Source organism: Solanum tuberosum, unplaced genomic scaffold (assembly GCF_000226075.1).
Source record: "Solanum tuberosum cultivar DM 1-3 516 R44 unplaced genomic scaffold, SolTub_3.0 scf00367, whole genome shotgun sequence".
NCBI lineage: Eukaryota > Viridiplantae > Streptophyta > Magnoliopsida > Solanales > Solanaceae > Solanum > Solanum tuberosum.
The window spans coordinates 543,634-550,589 of NW_006239293.1; the positions used below are offsets into that span (position 1 = coordinate 543,634).

At 36.4% G+C, this 6,956-nt stretch overlaps 1 pseudogene; it reads left to right on the forward strand.

Moving 5' to 3' along the window:
* Positions 1-673: 673 nt before the first annotated feature.
* Positions 674-6,249, forward strand: LOC102605920 (ABC transporter C family member 10-like; annotated as a pseudogene).
* Positions 6,250-6,956: the final 707 nt, after the last annotated feature.

Consider the following 6,956-nt stretch of genomic DNA (forward strand, 5'->3'; position numbering starts at 1 on the left):
TTTAATGCTCATTTAATGTACTAAACATTTTATATTGAATCTCCACTTACTGCTTGTGTGTGAAAACATTTTAGTGTACCACAAGGTCAATACCTATGTTATTCAACAATATATCTTATAATATAGTTGTATATAATATTATATTCATCATCCAAAACATACGTATTATATAATATATAATCATTGCTTATTTGTTGTTGACAAAGTTAAAAAGATACAAACTTTAAAGTCTTTTCAACAAGAAATTGAATCTATGAATTTCTCAAATACCTATTGTAGAGAACCCTTTAGTTCTTTTCTTGAAATGCTCAATTCAGATTCATGTCTCAATCATATTTTTCTGTTATCTCTTGACTTCCTACTATTGTTCATCTTGTTAGTTGTCCTAATTTGTAACATATCACTGAGGAACTTACTATCTTATGGAATTCCTAAGTTGTCAATTTCTTCAACCATTTTTAATGGATGTTTGAGCTTAGGATACATAGCATTTGGAGTATGGAAGCTTAAAGAACAACACCAAGAATATGAATTTGTTGTGCTTCTTGTCCATGGCATTACATGGTTATTTGTAAGTTTATTCATTAGTCTATGCAAGCAACAAACTCTTCTTATAGTGAAAATTTATTCAATCATTGCATTCTTGTTAGCAATGTTTCTTTGTATAACATGTATGTGGAAATTTGACAATGTAATAGATAGTACTAACGTGATTTTAAATGCACTATCTTTTGTTGGAGCATTACGTTTGCTATGCATTGGATTTAGTAAGGAAAGTGAATATGATGAGACATTTTATAAGCCTTTACAAGAATTTGAAGATGGAATTATTACTCCATTTGCAAATGCTGGATTCTTGGAAAATTGTCATTTAGGTGGTTGAATCCATTAATGAAGAAAGGTAAAAGTAAGATTCTAGAGGACGAAGACGTTCCTCATCTAAGATCAGCCGATGGAGCAGGAACATGTTTTGACTTGTTCAATGAGAAAGTGGATATGCTAAAAAGAAAAGACCCTTTAGGAAAACCTTCTATATTAATGGCAATACTCCTCTGCCACAAAATATCCATCCTGATATCGGGGGTGTTTGCTCTAATTAAGATCTTAATGCTGACAACAGGACCGTTGTTTCTTCATACGTTCATCAAGGTTGCTGAAGGAAGAGAATCCTTTAAGTATGAGGGATTTGCTCTAACAGCTGGCTTTTTCCTTGCGAAATGCTTGGAATCTCTAGCAGAGAGGCAATGGCTCTTCAGAAGTAGACTGATTGGACTACAAGTAAAATCTTCATTGACTGCAGCTATCTTTCACAAACAACTTCATGTCTTAAATGCTACCAAGAAAACTCATTCCCCTGGCCAGATAATGAACTATGTCACTGTAGATGCTCATAAAATAGGTGAATTCCCCTTTGGTTTCATCAGATATGGACGACAATTCTTCAGCTTGTCCTAGTGTTATGTGTAATGTACTATTCTATAGGGGTAGCTGCATCAGCAGCATTAGTGATTGTAATATTAACTGTACTAGTAAATTCCCCATTAGCCAAATTGCAGCTTAAGTATCAGACTAACCTCATGATAGCACAAGATAAAAGGCTAAAGGCCATCACAGAAGCACTTGCGCATATGAAGGTCCTCAAGTTATATTCTTGGGAGAAACATTTCATGGACGCGATAAGCAAGTTGAGATCAGAAGAAACCAAGTGGCTATCATTTGTACAAACACAAAAAGGATACTACCTCATCCTGTTTTGGTCATCTCCTATTCTGGTCTCATCTGCCACTTTTGTAGCTTGTTACTTGTTTGGAGTTCCTCTTCATGTCAGCAATGTTTTCACATTTCTAGCCTCTATAAAGCTTGTTCAAGCTCCAATTAGAAGTCTCCCTGATGTTGTCGGGGCGTTTATTGAAGCAAATGTTTCGCTGTCAAGGATTGTGAAATTTCTTGAGGAACCTGACATGCATACAAGGGATATGAAGAAGCAAAGGCAAGATGATGTGAACATTTGTATAAACTGCACTGATGTTTCTTGGGAGATGAATACTTTAAAGCATACATTAGAGGACATAAATCTCAATATTAAACATGGTGAAAAAGTGGCTGTATGTGGTGAAGTTGGCTCAGGGAAATCTACCCTCTTGTCTCTGATTCTTGGAGAAGTTCCATACATCAATGGCACAGTAAGTCTTTATTGTATTGGTAGAGGATACTTACTGTATCGGCGTAATCAGATGATGTTACTGTTTCTTCTTTTTGTTTTTTTGCAGGTTGATGTTTATGGAAAGATAGCTTATGTTTCTCAGACAGCATGGATTCAGACAGGGACCATACAAGAAAACATCCTATTTGGATCTAATATGGAACCACAAAGGTATCGGCAAGCTATAGAAAGGAGTTCACTGGTGAAAGACTTGGAGATGCTTCCATTTGGTGATCTTACTGAGATAGGAGAAAGAGGTAACAATTTAAGTGGAGGGCAAAAGCAAAGGGTTCAACTAGCCCGTGCCCTCTATCAGGATGCAGATATTTACCTCTTGGACGATCCATTTAGTGCTGTAGACGCACATACCTCGACTAATCTATTTAATGTACTTTATATCATGTTTTCTCCATTTGTCTTCCTTGAAAAGTATATTCAGTATTGAAAATTAATCTCAACATACCGCGTTTTGATTTGGCAGGATTATGTTATGGGAGCTCTATCAGGAAAAACTGTTCTGCTGGTAACACACCAAGTTGAATTTCTTCCAGCATTTGATTCTATTTTGGTTAGTTACCTCCATGAAGAACTCCGATAATTCTATTTGTTTTCTATTGTAATATCCATTTACTCTCTCATCTCAAGTATTTAGTAATCTTTATCCATCTAGATCAGAAAGGCAGCATTCGTACAAAGTAAACAGACATTCAAATTTTGTCTCAACTGGCAAGTAAGCACTCCAACATACCTTTGAGTATGCACATCTAAACACCTTAACTAGTCTCCATTGTGTCAGTTGAACAGTCCAACTTACAAAAATAATCATCTAGACACCTCCAAAATTTATGTGTCACATCAGTGCCAGGTGTCACCCCACTTACTGGAGTTTCACAGGGTATGTTGTTGTCTCAGGTTGAGGTGTCTAGATGGGTTAATACCTCAGATGGTCACTCAACTATCCACTTTTGCCTCAGAAAGTCACTCAACTTTTAATTTTCACTAAAAAGTCACCATGTGAGTGACTTTCTGAGGAAAGACTGGATAGTTGAGTGACCATCTGAGGTATTAACCCGTGTCTAGACATGCACTCTCAATGTTGAGACCAAGTTGAGGTGTCTAGACATGCTTTCTTGTCACCTGAGGCCAAACTTGAGTCTTTGCTTATGAGAAAAGTTTAGTTAGATGTTTGAAGGAGTATTATAATCTATCGCAATTTTAACCATATATCTTTCAATTTCGCAGCTACTATCTAGAGGGAAGATCATGCAATCTGGTACGTTTGATGAGTTGTCAAAGAGTAAGGAATTTCAGGACCTTGTTAATGCACAAAAAACTCCTTCTGATCCTAAATGTCAAGAAGTTTATGCTTCTAATAAAAGGCCTAAAGCTGCTGAGATAGAGTTTGATAATAACGTTTCCTCCGAGGAACGTGATGATGTAGTTTCTTTAGAAGGAGATCAATTAATCAAAGCAGAATAACGAGAAGTAGGAGACGCTGGGTTGAAGCCATACATACAATATCTAAAGCATTACAAAGGATTCTTGTATTTCTCCTTGGCAGCCATTGCACACACAATGTTTGTAGTTGGTCAGTATATACAGAGTTACAAGTTGGCTATTGACCTTCAAGATTCCAGTGTAAGCAGATTAAAGCTAATCAGCGTCTACGCAGTCATTGGTTTTGGTTTAATAATCTTTCTTGTTTTAAGATCCTTATTAACAGTAAAGATGGGGCATGATGCATCAAAATCAGTTTACTCTACATTGTCAAGCTCTCTTTTCTTTGCACCAATGTCTTTTTTTGACTCAACGCCTTTAGGAAGAATGCTCAGTCGGGTAAGAATGGCTGACAAAAATGTTACTGCAAATTTGTTTTACTTGGTTGATCATTGAAGACTATCCATTTGTTGTGGCAGGTATCTTCGGATTTGAGCATTGTTGACATTGAGTTGGCTTTCTTAATAAACTTTACAGTTGGATCAATCATTATTCTATACTCTACCTATGTCATCCTGTGTATTTTCGCTCCAGAGGTCCTGCTGGTTATCGTGCTTATGATTTACGTAACTATACTAGTTCAGGTAATAGACATTTTTATAACTTTCAAGTTCTTATAACACCTTATAGCTTTCAAATGTGTAATTTATCAACACATTTTGTCATGCAGAGATACTACAATGCTTCTGCTAAAGAACTGATGAGATTAAATGGAACGACGAAGTCTTTAGTCGCCAATCATTTAGCTGAAAGCATTTCTGGGATAATGACTATTCGAGCTTTTGGACAGGAAGGCCGTTTCTTTTTGAAGAACTTGGAGTTTATTGATAAAAATGCTAGGCCAATTTTCCATACTTTTTCAGCAACTGAATGGTTAATTCTACGTTTGGAAATAATATGCACGATTATCATGTCCTCATGGATGCTTGGCATGACTTGGCTTCACAGAGGGAGTTCTATATCCGGTTTGTTCCATTTATGCTTTGATATATGATATTATCTAAGGCCTACTTGCGCGTATCAGAAAATCTCAGATTGAACCTTGTTGCTGAACAGGACTTACTGGAATGGCATTCTCCTATGGCCTATCACTAAATGCAACTCTTGTTTTGTGTGTTCAATGGCAATGCACGATTGCGAATTCTATAATCTCTATAGAAAGACTAGAACAATACATGAGAATACCTAGTGAAGAATCTGAAATACTGCAAATAAACAGCCCTTTACCTTGTTGGCCTACGCGTGGCAAAGTGGAAATTTGCGACTTAAAGGTATGTTTTTATCAGTAGCAAGAACCATCAATTTGTTCAAAACACTGCTAATCTCTTGGAAGTTTGTTTTAAAACAGGTGAGGTACAGGCAAAATGCTCCATTAGTTCTTCAAGGTATTAGTTGTACATTTGAAGGGGGACAAAAGATTGGAGTTGTAGGCAGAACAGGCAGTGGGAAAACAACTCTGATCAGTGCATTGTTTCGCCTAGTGGAGCCTACAGATGGAAAGATTATCATCGATGAATGTGATATTTCAATGATTAGGCTTCATGACCTTAGGTCGCGTATTGGAATTATTCCACAAGATCCTACACTCTTTACAGGTTCTGTAAGATACAATTTAGACCCCTTATCAAAATATAGTGATGACCAGATATGGGAAGTAAGTTTTATATACATATATACAAGTTGTCTCATTTCTAATGATTCTAAGTTACTAACAGAATTTTGTTGTTTAAAGGTTCTTGATAAGTGTCAGCTTAGAGAGGCTGTCCAAGAAAAAGAAGGGGGACTAGATTCCTCAGGTAAACATAAGTCATTTTAAAAGTATTTATTCAGCGTGGCCAAAAGTTCAAGATCACCCTTTAAGACTCCTGTTTCTGCAATACTTTCAGTTCTACAAGATGGATCAAACTGGAGCATGGGACAGAGACAATTGTTCTGTCTGGGACGCGCACTGTTGAAGAGAAGTCGAATTCTAGTGTTAGATGAAGCCACTGCATCCATTGACAATGCCACAGATGCAATTCTGCAGAAAACAATCAGGCTAGAATTTGCAGACTGCACAGTTATAACAGTTGCTCACAGAATTCCAACAGTAATGGACTACACTAAAGTTTTAGCAATAAGTGATGGTGAGTTACTTATATTACTCTAATAATAATGTTCTATTAATGTCTACATTAGGATAGATTGTCTATATCATGCCTTTCAGCGATTTTCCCCCGAACACTAGGTAAACACAGGATGCTTTGTATACGAAATATTCTTGTTTTAACTGTGTAAGGCCTATTAAAGAGGAAAAGTTTTCTGTACTGCAATATTTTCCATTCTTAAGTCAAAACTCAAGACCTCTGATTAAGAATGGAAGGATTTTATTCATCTTGTCACGACCCTTGATGATACAAAACAAGTATATGTTGAAGCTTACAATTTGCATCATTGTTGATTTTCCAGGGAATTTGGTTGAGTTTGATGAGCCAAAGAAGCTGATAAACAAAGAGGGTTCATTATTTGGAATGCTTGTTAACGAGTATTGGGCTCGTACACAAAAGTGAAAGCACTAAAAAATTTTGACATTATATTAGTTCTTATCAGTTTGTTTCGGCCTTTTGGTTTATTACTCGTTATTGATAAGTTTTTTTATTTTGGCAATAAACTGTGAACTATTACCATACCATCAATCCAATACACCTATGGAGCATCTATACTCTCAGACGCCTAACTTGGTTCCAAGAATGATAAAAAGAATTCAATATTTTAGACCAAACGAGTAGGTTTTATTGTTATTATAAAGTATAAAGCTGCCAGTAGAATGAAAGGAACGATGTATTTTATTGATTGTAACTAAGTATATATAGATTCTGTACAACTTCTACAGCAAAGAGATAAACTAAGAAAAAGGTAAGACTTATCTATAACCTATATACAAGGAGGAAGTTACAACAGAGTCCTAAAGAGAAGACACTACTAAATCTGATCCGTTATTACGCCCCCCCAAGTTGGTGGTGTCAACAACACCCAACTTGGAAAATTGCTGAACAAAAGAAGCTTTGGGAAGAGGCTTTGTGAGTATGTCAGCCACTTGATCAGCTGAGTGAAGGTGGTGAACTTCAATATCCTTGTTCTGAACTTGTTCACGAACAAAGTGAAAATCAATGGCGACATGCTTCATCCTACTATGAAAGACCGGATTGGAACAAATGTAAGTGGTGCTGATGTTGTCACAGAAAACCTGTGGAACTTCCTTAAGTGAAAGCCGAAG